The 18603-nt window shown below is 44.9% G+C and overlaps 1 protein-coding gene across 11 annotated transcripts in view; it reads right to left on the reverse strand.

Annotated features, from left to right (window-relative positions):
- PBX1 (PBX homeobox 1) overlaps positions 1-18603 on the reverse strand; it is a 346007-nt gene that overhangs the window by 233672 nt on the left and 93732 nt on the right. The gene's annotated exons all lie outside the window — the stretch shown is intronic.

The raw sequence follows: 18603 nt of genomic DNA on the forward strand, positions 1-18603 counted from the left end.
CGGCCCCCCTCCGTCTCACCCCGCACCCGAGCCTGGGTCTACAGGGCGCCTCACCCTCCACCTTCTGTTCCCGCTCTCTGCTCTGCTCCCTACTCCATTTTTCTGCCCCAGCGTTGCTTTGTCGCTCTGAAAGCCCCTCTCTCGCCCGTGCTCCACGGTGTCAATGAATTTAGCTCAACCCCATCTTCCTTTCAATCCGGACCCCGAATGCCTTCAGTCAGCGGGCTATTGAGACGTCAGGATGCCTACAAGGAAAGGCCATCACAGCAAGTGCTTCTAGGTGGATTTCCCCCAAATTCATGAATTACGGGAGTCACACAGGGAGGCAGGGAAGAAGGAGAGCTGACATACATATTTTTTAATCAGAGTAAGGGGAAAACGGAGTTAAGGCTTCCAGGGGAAGTGCTGAAATTTTCCACCAGGGGATTCTCCTGGAAAGGGATTGTGTGTGGGGAAGCATAATTGCTAGATCCCTGGCCCCCAAGTTCCTCCCCAGCATCAGCCATCATCAAAACCATCCGGAAATTTGCTTTAAAGATGCAAGCCTCAGGCCATCAGCTCTCAAAGAGGTCCGAGGCTATTTCCCCTGGATCTCCCTGAGGGTGTGTTACGGTAAAGGAAGAAAACCAAATAAGCCTTTTTTCCATTGTGGCCGTTCTCAGGAGTCCCAGCCGTGGGGCCCCGGTCACCTGAGGGCAGCGCCTAGCTTCCTCACTGACTGCCCACTGCTTATGGGCCCTCGTACTCTTGAAGCAGTCAAATGTACAAGAATGATCTCCAGCAAAAAAAAAAGGGGGGGGGCAAGCTGGTAGTCTGGTCTCCACAGAGGCAGCATCTGGGGAAGCAGAAGCAGAGAAAGGGTGTGCAGAGGGCCAGACCCCGAGGATCCAAGAAAAGCTCTCCCAGGGCTGTATCCACAGCAAAAGCCAATCGGGTGGCAGGAAGGGCTGGGAGGCTGTGAGTAGGTGTTTAGGGCTGAGGATACAGCAACGTACTCCCTACAAGTACAGGGATGTGTGGCGTGAGCTTAGGACAGGATGGGGCGATAGACCCACAGACTGGAGGTCAGAGCGGCAGTGCGTGTATTCCAGAGAATTCCATTTCTGGAAAGGAGTACTGGAGTTGAACTCAGTCCATACTTGAGACGACTTATTCTCAGGGAGAAGAAATAGAAAGAGAATAAGGATTTCTGTGAAACAAGTTTTGCTCACCTGCCATACCCTCATCTGCTAGAAGAGTCAGCCCGGCCCCCCCATATCCTCTGTGCATCTATTAGGGGGCACCTCTTACCCAAATCCCTTGCTCCCAACTCCCTAATGCAGCGGCCTCTCCCCCACCTAAAGAAAGTGGCCGAGTGTAATTATGCAGAAAGCACCACTGGAGCTATATCAATAAGACAGACGTCTGTTGTATCATTCTCTCTCAGTAAGGCATTTCTTCTCCCCAATTGCTCATATAGAATCATAGCCTAATAGCATCCCATTAACATAATTGCCAACACAACTAGTGTTCCGTGTCTCAGAGCCATTTACTTACTTTACCATAAAGAATACCAAAACAGCCCTAAAATCACAAAGAGGAGGAAAGATGAGGGGTGGGTGCTGGAGAAGGCGAGAGGAAAAAGTTCCCCCCTGTATATTCCCTTTGCTCCCCAGAATGGGGTTCCAAGATGATAAACACAGGAGTGCCTCTCTCATCTGCAGGAATCGTAACACAGAGCCTTCCTACCAGACTCCCAAGCAGACGTGTGCTAAAATCTAAACGGATTCTGCCAGGCGAAATGAAATTCCCATTATTTTTAATTAATCCTTAATTAAAATATATTACTCCGCAGATTCCGCAAATCTCTCTTAATATGCAAATGCGGCCCATTCAAGGATATTTACATATCATTAATTAAAACGGCACATTCTTTCAGTCTAACAAGCTGAGGGGCTGTGGCTGCTGCCACATTGGCGCGAGGAGCCCGTCCTGGCAGTGCCAAGCTCATCTGATAAAAAGACGTCAAGCGTTGGCCGCGTCTGGGGAAGGTAAGGCGAAAGGGGGAGAGTGCATTATACTTTGATGCTCTCTAGAACAGAACAAGGACTTCAAATATTATCTTGGGGCTGTGGCCAGGTGCTTCTGGCAGGGCTCTGAGGCTCTGTTATCTCCACCTACCTCAAGATCACCTCAGGGCCCAGGCCAGCAGGGCCCGGGTTGGGAGACCATGCATTTCTCCATCAAGCAACCATGAGTCATGGTGGAGGTGGGCTGGCTGGAGGAGGATGCTGGCATGGGAGACAAGATCTGTACACATTTGTCCGATTTTCCCCATAGAAGCAAAGTCTCTCTGAGCCTCCAACCCTCCCAAATCAAGACAAAATCAGGTTTGGTGGGGAAAAGCGAAAATGGACACAGCACACCAATCCCTTTACCAACTGCTTAGGTTAACAACAAAGGATTCCTGTGGGGGCGGGAAAGCCTCTGGGGTGGAAGTATTTGTGTTTGATTTTACAGAGCCCTGTAAAGGCAAGTTCAGGACCATGTAGCAAAGGGTTGGGGACAGATGATGGTAATGATGACACAGTTCCCTACCAAAAGGTAAAGGGGGGGTGGGGTTCTCCTAGGAAAAACACACGGAAACGGACATCAATCACTATTTCCACAGACAAGACTTATCAATCAGGGAGAGACCTGCAAACAGCACTCCACCCACGCCCAAAATCGGGGGGGGGGGTGCAGACATCTGTGTATGGCCAGAGGGACAGCCTGCTGGCCTCAGGTATTTCACTATCTGGACCACCTGAGACTAAGACAAGCCCGGAGTATAAACTGCACTGACCATAAGCCTTATTACCCCAAGACCTCTGGAAACACCTGCATCTGAGAATCCCACTCATGGAGATGGGGCTGCTGGTGGCTGGCTGGGCCCTCATACCAGCTACTTGACTCACTCCTGCACACATCATTCAAATCTGTGCCTCAATAAAATTACACTGATTATATACCATGTATATTTTTGCGGTCATTTTTTAATAGTTGAAAACAAAAATACGAAATCCTTGAATGCCAAGGGTCTCCTGTGCGTAACTGGAAAACTACTTATCAAATCATGACAGAGGTCTTGTCCATATGAAGTCTTCAGGCTGGAGTAGTGACCCAGAGGGTCTGCGATACAGCTCAACGGCCATGCCCCGAAGCTCCTGTCTTGGCCCAAATGCCCTCTGCTTCACTGTACTCTCCAGTCCCATCAGAGTCAGAGTTATTGCTTTGCCAATATTTATTTTTTCAGGCTATAAACTTCTATAGGGAAAGGACCTTAGCTGAAACATTTGCATTGTTTTTGCCTTAGCTCAACGGCATGTAAAGACAGGAACTAAAGACAGACACATGGGATGATCAAAATGAGATCAGTAAGAAAAAGCAAGTGTCACAAGGCCAAGGGTTCATGAAGATGGCACCGTTGGCCTGAAAAAGCCTTCAGAAGAGCCGCAGCGTTTGCAAAAAATTAACCAGTGGGGGCAGAACCATCCCAAGACAGATGCGATCTCAGCCTCTCTTTTTAGGGTGTAGTCTAGTGCTTAAAAGCAAATCCAGGTTCAAATCTCAGCTCTACCCAGGCAAACAGTGTGACAAAGACCAGTTACATAAAATCTCTAAGCCTTAGTTTATTCATCTGAGAAAAAGGAGAATTAATGCCATTCTTGAATGTATTTCTGTGAAAATAATCTAATAAGGACCTCAGCACATAAGGACTCAACAAAAGGTAATAATTATTAAATTATTATTTAGTGTTACTTTGCGGGGGAGGGGGGCATAAAAATGGCAGGACCTTAGTCCAAAATCCCTTCTGATTTTAAAATCCAATGAGGAGTTCCCTTCGTGGCTCAGTGGTTAAGGAATCCGACTAAGAACCACAAGGTTGCGGGTTCGATCCCTGCCCTTGCTTGGTGGGTTAAGGATCCGGCGTAGCTGTGAGCTGTGGTGTAGGTCGCAGATGCATCTCAGATCTGGCATTGCTGTGCCTGTGGCATAGGCCGGTGGCTACAGCTCCGATTAGACCCCTAGCCTGGGAGCCTTCATATGCCATGGGTGCGGCCCAAGAAAATACAAAATAAAAATAAAAATAAAAAAATAAAATAAAATCCAATGACTCTTAGGCATCTTCTCATTCCCATCCTTCACCCTCCATATTTATTCCAGGCCCTCTCCTAGGCTTTATTTACTGACAGTCTTTGAAACTAGTCTAGGGACATTTTCATTACTAGAATAGCAATAACAAAAGCCCCACAGTTCTACTGAGCTTATCAAGCTGCAGAATATCTGCTCCATCAGCCAGAATCTGTTATCAGGCTTCTTAGAGCTATCATTATTTCATTTTTCTTTCTCAGACTAATCTGAGAAACGAACACACTAGTACATTAGAACAACATAAGCATTAGCTAAATACATCGCTGAGTTGTTGAAACCTTAGGCATATTTATACACAAAAGCATCAAATAAGAATAATGATAATAATGGACTTAAGCCTCCTTTTAGCATTCACAATGTGTCCACTGAAGGCAGAAAGGAAGAGAGCCTTCTTTCTTTCCATCCAGCTTTTGAAGCTGTTGGGAAGAGCTGAGCTGCCACATGGCACCTGAGAAAGCCTCAGGAGAGTGGCACTAAGTTAGACACAGACCCCAAGAGGATGGCAAATGGGGACCTCCTCTGGGCCGTCAGGCATCCACAGGAATGGTGAACAGTCCCCAGGAGTCACATTCCAGAGCTTCTCAGCTCCATTCCCTCCTGAGCTTGCCCCCAACTGAGGATCCCATACCCTAAATTTTGTGGCTGCCTGATGTCTTTGAGATATTACAATTTTGATTAATTTCCTACATTATGAGTCTCACCTTACCAAGGCCAAACCATAAGACTTCACCCAGAACATTCCCCTACAACTAGCCACAGGCAGATGAAACAGGTTCCACCAACTTGCTGAAGACGCCCAAGACTTGGATTTGGAAGAGCACCAGTTGCATTCAGAGGATTCGATCTCTTAGCAGCCACAGTGTTGAGGCACATGTTTCTTTAGGGACAGAAGTGGCTGAATCACTGGCATCAGGTACGGAATGCCCTGGTTGCCAGCAGCTGAGGCAGAGGTGTTCCCAGTGGAAATGCCTTGAGGATGCTGTGGACACAGGCTGCCAGGCCCTCCAGTCATTCTGTGAGTCAACCAGTGTCCCGTGTTTTTTTAACCTTTGTCTTTTAAATCCAAGATCTTTTAATAAACTTTTCATGCTTCTTGGAGTAGCCAGAATGTATGATCTTTAGTGTACCTGAAAATTCTGACCAATATTAGGGCTGCACTCATGGCATGTGGAAGTTCCCAGGCTAGGGGTCAAATCAGAGCTACAGCTGCCGGCCTACACCACAACCACAGCAACACTAGATCTGAGTCACATCTGCCACCTATACCACAACTCACGGCAACAACACCGGATTCTTAACCCACTATGTGGGGCCGGGGATTGAACCTACAACCTGATGGTTCCTAGTCGGATTTGTTTCCCCTGTGCCACAACGGGAACTCTGAGATAGTCGATTCTTTCTGCTCAGACAAGAATTCTTTAAAGTAAACTACACAAAATTCATTACAGGATTGGAACTCTATTGACTCTATTGGAACTCTATGTGACTATCATATATAGTCCTTCTCTCCCCCTACCCGTGACAAAAGGTCTCTTTTCTAAGATTGAACAACACAAATTCCAAGTCTGTGCCATCATGAAGCACCAGAACAATGCAGATGGACATCCCTCATGATGGAGGTTCAACTCAAGCCCTCAAACTTAATACACTTGCCGGTGACCAGTGTTGGCACTGCTGCCACCTGTTATCAGAAGCAACTTGGACATGTGACCAGGGGAACAACCCTCCTAAAATCCGCCCCCAATCTTACAAGGAAGACATGGAGCCTCAAACGCTCAAGACATCTGGACAAGGTCCCCAGCTGGTTAACGTCAGATCATAGAGAGAAGGAAAGATTTCATGATGTGAGGATGAGGGGAACCTGGACCTTCTAAACCCCATGGCCTCAGTTCATCCACTTCCGCTGAGGCATCTGGGTACTTCTCTTTGCCATACAGCTACCCACCTTGGTTATATAGATTAATACCAATTCGTAATGTTCCCCACATGCAAAGTGGCTGCCAGCTTCTGATTGACAGTGCCGCCTTTTACTCTTTCAGGATTTACTCTGTCACGAATGGGGAGGCTATCTTGGCGAAATCAGCAGGCATGACCCAGCAGGTGCTCAGATTCCCGGACACAGGACAACCATCTAACTTTCTTCAACCCTCGGCTTCTGGGAAGAGTAATTAACTAACACGTCATCTGATTAGTCATAGCTGTACTCTGAAAAGGTGGCCTAGGGTTCACCCCACACTCACCTGGCAATTGATATTTTACTTAAGGTGCCAACACACTTCACCATACTTCGCTAACGTAATTATTTGCATGGGACTATGATGGATAGGGTATCATACCAAGAGCAATACATTGAGGAGCGCTCAAAAAGGTGTTTGATGATCTCATAAATGTTTTAATTGCTATGACAGACAGGTGCAATCATCTCATTAAAGGTAAGTATCTTTGATATAGCTTTACTTTTAAAGAACACACAGCGTGTCAATGATAAGTATCTTCACCTTCAGAGCCTAGACCAGGCAAGCTATGGGCCAGAGCCCAGAGCCCAGAATGTCAGAGGCTCTACCTTTCGTGAACAGTAACATATTATTACACTAGGTCATGTTGTACCCATAGGGAGAGAGGCCCCACTAAGATGCCTTCTGCTCTGTCCAAATCTCAAGATAAAAGACTTACAGGAAAAAAAAGAGAAAGAAAAACTTCAGACTTGGCTGCAGTCAACCTTTCGGCTGACACATACTAAGGCTGTGGCTTCTGCAAAACATCTGAAACTTTCAAAGCTGCCCAGGCAGGACATCTTTTCACAAGCTGTGCTTATGTTAGCACCAGTGCATTTCTCTGATATCATAGTCAATTTGAAAACATTTGTGTTTTAGAGATGTAGTTCTTTGTAGTAACACAGTCATAAAAGGATAAGGGAGGGAGATAGTTCTAATTTAGGAGGAAGAATGACTTCTGATCAAAGTCCTGCACATTAACCCCCTCCTACCCAGAGAAAATCAGTATACACGCACATCATATGCATGTAGAACATAGAATGCCACATCTTCACGCCACACAGGAATAACAATGGGGAAGAAAGAGTGATCGTAATAACCAAGCAAACAAACTGCAGACAATTGCGGAAAAGGCCAGTGCGGCTTAAGTGTGGAACAAAGGCATCCAGCTGCCACTCAGCTGTGCAGGAGACCTGGATCCAGGGGATGGTCAATATCCACACTCCTGAACCCCATGGTAGGTTCGCGGGGGTGGGGGGCCCCCCAGGTCTGTCTGCAATGAACTAAAGATGTCTCCTCTGACCCTGAACCATCATGCATGATACCAGATCACCACAACTGACCTTGGAAACTCACCATTGACTTGGTACAGGCAGCAGGGTGCACTTAGGGCTTCCTAAGACTTCAAGGTGTTCTGTAAAAGTCCTATGAACTCTGCCTAAACCCTGTCTCCTAGATGGCCTGAAGTCTGGTCACAATGAAAGTTCCAAAACCAGATTAAGGAGGTATTAAAAAAAGACTCCTTCTGGAAATTCCCATTGTGGCTCAGTGGTTAACGAATCTGACTAGGAACCACGAGGTTGAGGGTTTGATCCCTGGCCTTGCTCAGTGGGTTAAGGATCCAGCATTGCCGTGAGCTGTGGTGTAGGTTGCATACGAGGCTCAGATCCCACGTTGCTCTGGCTCTGGTGTAGGCCAGCGGCTACAGCTCCGATTAGACCCTAGCCTGGGAACCTCCATATGTTGCGAGTGTGGCCCTAGAAATGGCAAAAAGACTCCTTCTTCAAGTCTGAGGGGAATTGATTGGATTGGATTTAGACAGTATTTAAGAAAACATTCAGACAACTGATGCTCTCTGTACGAGTTTAGTTTTTTTAGGTCTTCAGGTTTTTCTCTTCTACTCTATAACCAACCTACCCACCCTTGCTTGAAAACATGAAATGAAAAAAGAGTTGACACTACTTCTTTTGAATGTCCTATGAGGTGATAATGCTTATGTACACATTAACTAACACCAAAAACAAAATTACAAAGGTCCGTATAAGAAATGGGCTTAAGGGAATTCCTGTTGTGGCACAGAGGAAACGAATCCGACTAGAAACCATGAGGTTTCGGGTTCAATCCCTGGCCTCCCTCAGTGGCCTACAGATCCAGCATTGCCATGAGCTGTGGTGTGGGTCCCAGACTCGACTCAGATCTGGCTGTGGCTGTGGCATAGGCCAACAGCTGTAGCTCCGATTCAACCCCTAGCCTGGGAACCCTCCATGTGCCTCAGGTGAGGCCCTAAAAAGAAAAAAAAGAAAAGAAAAAAGAAGAAGAAAAGAAACAGGCTTAAAGTGAAATTGACCACAATCCCTGGACCACACTCAGGAGGAAGCAGTCTCTGGGCTCTTTCTGTGGATACAGAGATCTCTTGGACATAAGCCCCTGAGGCTATGACCCCTCATGCCAGAAGGAACATCCTTCTGACACTTGGGAGAGAGGGGCCTCTGCTGGCTTCAATCACAGATGCTCAAACACGGGCAGCCCTTTTCTTTCTGACCACTATAGGTGCACAAAGCACAAGAAAATGGCAGCAGAGGTTCAATTTATGAAGAATGGATAGCCCAATGAGGAAGAGTTGGTGGATATTGAGAAAACAGAGAAGAGGTTTTCTCCTCTTGGCTACTTTCAACCTGTGTTGACCTACATAAGGTAAACAGGCACAGCAACACGCAATGTGTTTGCCTCCAAATGTGCTCAGCTGTTTGAATGTGGCAATGATCTGGTTGCCCTCCCGTGGCAGAAGCATCCTGCAGCTATTAATCAAGGCACTTGGCTCCACAGGTAAGGTAGGTAACCCTTGTGCTGAAGAGAATTTGTGGGGAGGAGTATATAAATCTTTGCAAGGGAATTAGTAGTATCAACAGCTGATGCATTATTTATTTAGAGGCACAGACCACAATCTGTATTATTGTTAGAACCAAAATGAAATACTGTACTAAAAAAACAAAATCGTGTGCTTGGTTTTCAAAGCTCACTGTCTAGCAAGTATGCTGCAGTGAAGGGTAATGTACACCAAGGCAGCCCTGCTTTGTCAACCAAGAAAAGAAAGTGATGGCAGCAGACAGCAGCACAACCACTAAGTGTGACCTCCATGCAAAACCACTTCCTTCTTCCTCTGCTGATATTGCCTACAACTGACTTAGGTTTCATCTAGCTGATAGGATGACAAGGAACAAGAAGTTAATGTAAAGGAAGCTGATGTAATTGGCAGAGGTCCTTCTCTTTATCCCAAGAGGAGATGCCTCAATTGCCTTGATCTTTCACCAATTTCTCCACGCAGGTGTTTTGAGTCATCTCAGCACCACCATGCCAGCAGCAGCTGAGAGGCCTCCGTGTCCTGGCAGCTGCTTTTCAAACCCAATGTGAAGTTCCCCAAGGCTCCAAGCCCCGGCATGTCCCACGTAGGCAAGGTCCCCAAAGGCCTCCATTCAAAGCCCAAACCAGTTTTTCAGGCTTAGACAACATTCCCTGATATATTAAAGCCAGCTGCAATTCTTTTCCAGTTTGCTTAAACCTTGTTTTCTACCAGAACAGCATTTGTTCCTCCCCAACCTCTTCCACCAGTCAAAAGGTTTTGGTTGCAAACAACAGGAATGGACTCTGGCTCACCTACTAAGGAAAGGAATTTATTGGCCAGATACGCAGTGCCTCAAAGAATCAACAGGAAGTCGGGAGAACCAAATTCAGAAACATAAGCCCAGGCAGCTGAGACCACAGCCACGGTGCTACCATGGGAAGTTAGTTAGGAGAGAGACACCAAGCTGCTGGCTTAGGGGACCCAGACTGGCCACTGCCACCATCCTCAACTCTGCCACCATCTCTGTGGTTCTGTCTCTCTGCTCCCCTCCCTCAGAACTTAAGCTTGGGCATGTATTTCCCACTGTGAGGGGAGAAGAGGGTCTGAGCCTTGGGAGGCAGACTCTGCAGGAGCCTCTCAGTGGCAAGAAGACATTCGTTCCTGATTCATCCCCTGCTTCCTTGGTACAAATCCCAACTTCCCTTTAGTCAAAGGACCCCTCTGGTTCAGCAAAGAGTCTGACAGAATAGAAATAGAATATACAGCACACATCCGTTCCTGAATAAGGTACTTTGGGAAGACAAGGGAAATATAAGCTATCGCTACTGTTCTCAGGAAACTTAGGCATGGATATAAAGGGAGGAGGGGCTATAGTCCCAAGAAGGAGGTGGCAAAGAAATGCATGTTCTAGGCACATAGCTTAAAACAGAAAGATCTGTGGGCACCCCCTCCTCAGAGACTGGGAGGCAGTATTTCAATGGGACCTTCATCCATCCCCAGCTGAGATAACATGAATCAACATGTGGCTTCAAGTCTGGACACATTCCTGGGATAATTTCTAGAGCCTGAAACCACAAATGTCATTTCCAACTCTTCAGGGAAGGAAACATCTCCACAGTGTCCACATCACACTCTTCAGGGGTAGGGACAGAGGGACGCTGACAGAAACCACACCTGCTAAGTGCCTCCTACCCACCGTGTGACACGAGTAGCAAGTATGATTGCCATCGGTCCTCCAAAAGTCTTGGAGAGGCAATGGAAAGTAGAGGCTAAGGGTGAAGGTTCTGGAAATTAGAGAATTTAAGGTCAAATCCTGCCTCTGCTACTTAGTAAGAGTGCGCACTTGAGCAAGTTACTCAATCCCTTTGTCCTTTGGGTCCTCAGCTATAAAGTGAGCATAGTAAGAGCCTCTACCTTGAAAGGCTGGAGTGAACATTCACATAGAGAATACATGTAAAGTGATTATAACAAGTACTTAGTATGTAGGCGCTCAATAAATATTGGTTATTATCATCATAAGGTAGCTATTAAAATGCCCATTTTACTGATCAATAATCTGAGGTTGCAGAGGCTAAATATCCTGCCCAAGGTCATAACGTCAGACCTCACATGCAGAAATGCAGCAGAACTGGTATGTCAAACTCCAGTTGGACTCTAAAAGCCAATGTTATTTCCATGACACCATGCTGTGTTCATATGACAATAATGGTAAACACACTAGGGGATATGAAGCTGCTGTCCAGAGCAAAACCTGGAGTTCCATGGCTGTGATGCTGAGCAATTATCCACATTAATAGATCTCTAGAATTTCATCTCTAGTGATTATCTGTATTTGTTCTGGTCATTCTTAGAAAGGCAAAAATTGGAATTTCTGGAAAGATTTATGACCGCAGTAGATAAAAAGCAGTTTTCAATTGGTTGATCTACCCAGACCAGGCTGATAGAACCTTTAGAAATGACACATTCATTCACTCTCCTGGTCTTTGGGCACAGAGTCACTTTTACAAGTGAGCTAAATCATGGCTGCAGGATTAGACTGGATTGTAAGGTTGATTTGTTTTTGTTTTCCCAGTTCTCCTTCTTTTGTTCTTCCATTTTTCTTTCTTATTTATTATGTGAGAAATAACCACAAATTCTGAATGCCACTGTGGTTAAGAGGACAAAGGACCAGCCTCTGAATTTTTAGGTCTCCCCATCAGCCACCCACCTGCCACCCATCACTCCTCTCCCCTTCTCCCCTAGAATCTGCCTGACAGCGGGGCACAGATGCCAGCAGCCATGACGCGGAAGCTGCCAGGAGGCACCTCTGCTGTGGTGCCTTAGCAGGTGGCCATCCCCAAAGAATGACGGGATGGCAGGTCATGGAGAGGATGGGCATGGGGAGTTTGTGTAACTCTGGGACTATCTGTCCATCACCTTCCTTTCCCACACAGCACGCGGGTTGCATGGGCTTAACCACAGTGGTCCATAAAGCCACACAGATCAGGGTGAGTCCATGGAAGACAGCAAGACAGCAAATCTAACTGCGGAAGAAAAAAGAACATCTTTCTCCTTGACCACCCCATGACAGTAAAAGCGAGCCTACTTTCTACTAGAATAGACAAAAACGAAAGAAAAGGAAAGGAAAGGAAAGAGAAAAAAAGAAAAAGAAAAAGAAAAAAAAAACACAATAGGCACGCTCAGATCACTTAGCGTTGACCAGGAAGGTGTGATAAATATGTAGTCCACATTTCACATCCCATAGTTCAGGACCAACTAAACTTCTTGTTAGCATCTTGTATAGATATTGTGTCTAGTTTCTGCCCACAGAGAACAGGTATCATGAAATATATGAGGATTGTGAAATTATTGCTTTATTTCTGACTTGAAAGTAAATCTTACATTGCATAAGCATTTACTGTTATCTTGATTTTATTGCTTCGATTAATCCAGTTTTAATACATCATGATAATATGGGGTTTGGTTTACCGTATTATTATTGCCTACTGTTGAGAGAAACGTCTCCCGATTACATGAAAGACAGCAGATGTCCCCACCTTCCAAACAGATACCAACGTGTGACACATCTCCTACATCCTGAAAATGTTTAACAAGAGCAAGCAGAGCTACCTTGGTCCCCACACTGATGTCCCTCAATCGCCACATATTTCAGAATTTTGTCTCCGGAGTCAGCTATGTTTTATCATCTCGCCATATGTTCTAGTTACTTTTCCACCCCATAAAAAACAGTACCAATATACTGTTTGATTGGTTTTGCCACTGATTGATTCTGTTTCACCACCAGCAGAGTATTTGCTTCTTTGGACTAGAACAGGCTGTTTTAACATCATTGTTTTAATCCAATATCCCACATAGGAGATTTTTTTCATTTTTAACACAGGCTTGGTGGCATACATATAATCTATAGTTAAGCCTCATCAACTCGCTTGATGACTCAAGTGTACCAGCTGATGCAAAGTCCTAGCACCTGTGCTTAATTCAGTATAATCATATATGTAACATATAATAGCTAATATAATAGCACAACAGTGTACCACTGATATACCATGAGGATACCAGAGGCAGAACTTGAGAGCCACCACCTCACACAAATTAGTCATATTATAAGAATTTCCCATATGTTTTAGCATTTTATTGTCCTTTTACTTTCAAGTTCACACTGTGAAGGGTTTTTGCCTTCATTTCCTCAGTGTCCATCACTCAATCTTAAATTGACACAGCAAATCCTCCAGTGGCATCAAATGGCATGCCATGTTTCAGCCAAATTCCAGACAGTTTTCTCCTTGTAATTTATCTAAGATGAAGGGAATAGATGTGCTGTGGTCCTACATAGATGTGGGAGCCTATTTCGTCTTGAAATGCAATGAAGCAGTATTTTTCATAATTTAGTTTCAAAGAAGTGAAAATGCTCAGTATTACCAGTGTGTTGACCTGAATGAACTCAGATGAGACAAGTTCTATTATTATTTTAAATGTCCTGACTCAGCAGAAATATGGATTAAATCCATCAGAAGAATACAGATTCAGAGTTCCTGCTGTGGTGCAGTGGGTTAAGACTCTGGCTGCAGTGGCTTGGGTCACTGCAGCAGATTTGAGCTCCAGCCCGGCACAGTGGGTTAAAGGATCCAGTGTTGCTGCCGCTGTGGCATAGGTCACAGCTGTAGCTTGGATTCAACCCCTGGCTCGGGAACTTCTATATGCCAAGGGTATGGCCATAAAAAAATACATTATATATATAAAAAAAGAAGAGCACAGATTCTACAGACAAGTACAGCTGAGGAAAAAAATTCCAAGAGACACACTAAGCATTTGCCTTCTGAATTATTACTTACTTGAAAAAGATCCCTGATTCTATTAACGAGTCAACTACAACTGAGATTTTGTTTGGCTATAACTGCTTTCGCTGCTACATTCCTCAGCAACCATATTTGCTCAATTGCCTGGCCAGAGTTACATCATTTACGTAGCAGACCAACATATATGTCACATTTCTTACCACTAAGGAATGATACCGACAGATCCTAAGAGTTATTCAATTATATTAAGAAGCCTACTTTCTGGTCAATTAATCAGATAATGAAAATGTCTTATTTTGACTCTTAAAAAACATCACTTTTAAAATATTTAAGAATATACCGTATTAACTCCTCTCTTTACCTGCAGTTGAAGACAGTTACCTGTATGTCTACAACAAAGTGTATATACTGTAAAGGTGAATAGTGACATTACCTTCTTTTCCATATCGCTACTGACTGCAAAAGCGACCACAGCCTCATTTACCCTACAAAATCTTGATCATTGAGTCCTAAGCCATATTAGATTCCAACAACAATACAATAGTTTCATCGGAAAACCAGCATACTTTCATGCCATGTAAAAGCCTATTCACAAAGGTTTAGAGCAATTACATCACACAACTGTCTACAGTGGTTTATAAATCTAAAGCCTGGTGCAAACAAAACAGAAACAGATGGCTGCAGTCAAGTAGGTAAACTGGAGCTCCAGACCAGCAAACACAAACACTAGATCGATCACAAGGAGAAAATTCACCCATCATTACCAGAAATATTCCCAATGTCTTGATCATCCCAATGGGACAACACCAGAAGTTGCTCATTCACAGGAAGTTAAGAGTTGTCTCCACACCCGTGTGCCTCATCCACCTCTACCTATTCAGCATTGCATTGGACTGTTCTGCTCCAGAAGCCGGCCCACACCCCATGGTGTGATGCCCTGCAGAAGACAGGTGCTCCAGGAAGGTGTCAGAGATGGTGAGAGGGATACGGTGAATTAATGAATATCTCCTTCTGACTAACTTCCCTAAAATCAGTTCTTCCCCTGAGGCAGCCTCTTCAGGGTACCATCCCTGACCCAAGCAGGCCACGCCAGGGGCCCTTCTTCCATTCCCCATCACACTCTGTGCTCCTCCCTGGGATAATACACATCACATACTGTTTCCCAACAGTGAACCCCCTGAAGGCAGGGACTGACTTTATTGATTTCTCATCCCCAGTTCAATAAATGTTGCTAAAAGAATACTTGGATATTCAAGATGCAGTTAGCAGTCTTGGTACTTCCACTCATGGGTGACAACGGAGTCCTTCCCAAATGGACCTTCCAGTGCCATGCAACCAAATCCCCTTGTGTGAATTTTAGGGTGGGGGAGAGGAGAAGAAAAAAAGACACTGATGTGCTGCTTCCCCAAAACTTCTACTCTCAGACCATTCTATCACCATTTCGATTCTCCAGAAAGTATAAACATCACCAGGGAAAACTTAAAGAAGGAAAGAATTTAAATTCCAGTATTTCTTGGAGTTCCCATTGTGGCTCAGTGGGTTAAGAACCTGACACAGTATCCATGGGGGTGTGGATTCAATCCCTGGCCTCACTCAGTGGGTTAAGTAAGGGTCCAGCATTACCATAAGCTGCAGAGTAGGTCGCAGGTGCGGCTTGGATCTGGTGTTGCCATGGCTGTAGTGTAGGCCGGCCGCTGCAGCTGCCATTCGACTCCTAGCCCAGGAACTTCCACATGCTGCAGGTGTGGCCCTCAGAAGAAAAAAAAATGAGAAAAATTCCAGTATTTCCTGCCTTCTTGTCCCTATCTTTACAAACCCTTCTGGATCCTGCTCCTGCTCCCTCCAACATGCTTAGCATGGCTCAAACAGTGGATTTAATGAAGACCATCAACGAGAAGATAATCACATCACATAACAAACTGAAAATCAACAAAACCTGAGAACTGATATCTTTCCATCATGCCAACTTTAACCAGAGGACCAAAGACTGGACTTCTTTTCTGTCAAGACAAGTAGTAATTTCTCAGGGGCCCTGGAAACACACACACCCTGCCTGCTTTGTTCAAGGTAAAAGCACCAGGCTATATGTCAGGGAACCTGAATTTTCTTGCTATTATAAGTTACCAAACAACCTGACAAAGTTTCCTACCTTGTCCCCATCTACAAAATGAAGCTATTATAGCTAGACACCCCGCCATTCATTGTGTTTATAGAGTATCTGCCAGAGATTTCCAGTCCCAATTTTTTATATCCTTGAGTTTTTTCTCTACTGTTCACCAGAAAATGGTGGAAATGTCTCAAAAATAAAATCGCGTGTCAATCCTGAAAGGAGCAGAGTTTTAAAATCAAATAATGAACAGAGTGGCAAAATCACAAAGAAGGGAAATGCTGCTCTAGTGTCATACGTATTGTCATTAACAGCAAAGGACAGTGGACCAAAAAATAAACCCTAAGCAAAGAGAAAAATAAGTCCCAAGCCACTTAAAGTACCAATTAGTGTGCCAAGGTCTGAGAAGTAGGACCATAAAGCCTTTGTCTCCCCTGCACCTCAGCTCTCCATCCCTCTTGCCTGGAAGCATGGCCCTGAATCCAGGAGACCCAGGCTGAGTTCACCACCATGAGTTCCAAAACATGTTTGAAAAGTTAGATCTTAATCATCAAATGAATTTCAAAAGATTTCTTTTTCTTAAAGAAAAACCACATGAGTTCCCGTAGTGGCGTGACAGAAAGGAATCTGACTAGGAACCATGAGGTTGCAGGTTCGATCCCTGGCCTCACTCAGTGGGTTAAGGATCCGGCATTGCCATGAGGAGTGGTGTAGGTCGCAGACTCGGCTCAGATCTGGCATTGCCATGGCTGTGGCGTAGGCCAGCAGCTGTAGCTCTGCTTAGACTCCTAGCCTGGGAACCTCCATATGCCGCAGGTGCAGCCCTCAATAGACCAAAAAAAAAAAAAAAATTTAATTTTTAAAAATTTTTAAAAATAAAACATCACAAGTGAAACCGGATAACCCTCATACAATGGACTACCCACTTGGCAATACAACAGAACAGACTACTGATACAAGCAACAACATGTATAAATCTCAAAAACCATGATGATGAGTAAGAGCCAGACACAAAAGCATACATACTGCATGAATCCACTCATGTATAAGAACCGACAAAATTAACCTGAGATGATAAAAAATCAGAACAACGGTTGTGGGGGGTGGGGGGCGGATGGTCAGAGTGGTGAATTGAAGCAGAAAGGGCCGGAAGAATCTTTCAGGGTGATGGAAGTGCTCAAGCTCTTAACTGGGGCCTTGGTTACACGAGTTTACTCACTTGTCCAAACACATCAAAGTATATATTTAAGATCTATCCATTTTACTATATATGTAAACTTACTTCAAACTTTTAAAATTCACAAGCTTACTCATCACCAGCCTCCTCCCACCTCTGACTAACTCCAGCAAGTTTAGTGGAAAAAACACCCAACTCTTTGGAAACAGAGGACCTGAAATGTAACTGTGATCCTCTCACCTGCCAGCTCTATCCCCTTGAGCAAGTAAATTAACGTCCCCACACCATATTCTCTCCATCTGCCAAATGGGGAAAATTCGATTAATGGTCATTCTGAATAAAATACTCCAAAGATCAAACACCAACATCATACAGAAAAATGCTTTGTAAATGGTATGATGTCATATACAAAAGATTCCCTTTTTTAAATTTTGTGCTATACTTGATTTACAATGTTCTGTCAATCTCTGATGTATAGCAAAGTGACCCAGTTATACACATACGGTCAAAATTTTTTTCATATTATCTTCTATCATGTTCTAACACAAGTGAATGGATATAGTTCCCTGTGCTGTACAGCAAAACCTCACTACTTCTCTGTCCTAAATGTAATAAATAGTTGGCATCTACTAACCCCAAACTCTCAGTCCATCCCACTCCCTCCCCCTTCCCCTTGACAACCACAAGTCTGTTCTTCTCTATGTCCACGAGTTTGTTTCTTTTCTGTTCATTTGCGCCATGTTTTAGATGCCACATATAAATGAAATCATAGGGTATGAGATTCCTAATCCCCCACCGGAGTAGGGATCAGGAAAGGGCATTTACCAAAGACCGTCCCCATGGGGCTAATGGTCATTTACATGATGATTTTCTATATATCATTTTGAAACATGGGTTTCTGTGGCTGCTCAGGCCACTCATCATTTGGCCTCCACTTTTCCTTTCACAAGTACACATTCACACACACATACACACTCCTTCCACAAGCTCTGTCTGCTCTCACTTGTGTCTGCTTTGCAAGGTACCCAATCTGCATAAGCCATGAGGATAAATCCACTAGGCAATGAGAAATAGGTAACAAACTGCAGCCAAGGCCAAGATGCAAAACCCCACACTGGGGGGGACAGGTCATTAGGTCCCCCTGAGAGTCTTGGCTGTCACCTTGCTTAGAGTGGCCTCGGTCACAGGAAGTCCCCTACTGGTGACTTCCTCGGTCAGGCTCCCCTCTCTCCTGCTCCCCCCAACCTGCTCTCTCTGGACGGTTGTTTATGTGTTCTCCGTCCCTCCCTCCGTTCTCTCCCGCACTTTCTCTTTCTCTCCAGGCTGGGTTTAATTTGACACCTTGAGCTTTGGTAACGAGGTGGGGAGCAGAGCAGCCACAGCGGAATTCATTAGGCTCAACACTGCAGGGCCCGCTCTCTGTGCGTTAATGACATCGGAGGGTAGGGAAACGAGACAGCCACCACGCGAGATGAAATAAACATGAGGACTGTCAGCAGTGACAGCCTAAGCAA

The sequence above is a fragment of the Sus scrofa genome, chromosome 4 (assembly GCF_054392235.1).
Source record: "Sus scrofa isolate SSC_HxYL_T2T_F1_AM1 chromosome 4, Sscrofa_HxYL_maternal_Yorkshire_Landrace_v2.0, whole genome shotgun sequence".
NCBI lineage: Eukaryota > Metazoa > Chordata > Mammalia > Artiodactyla > Suidae > Sus > Sus scrofa.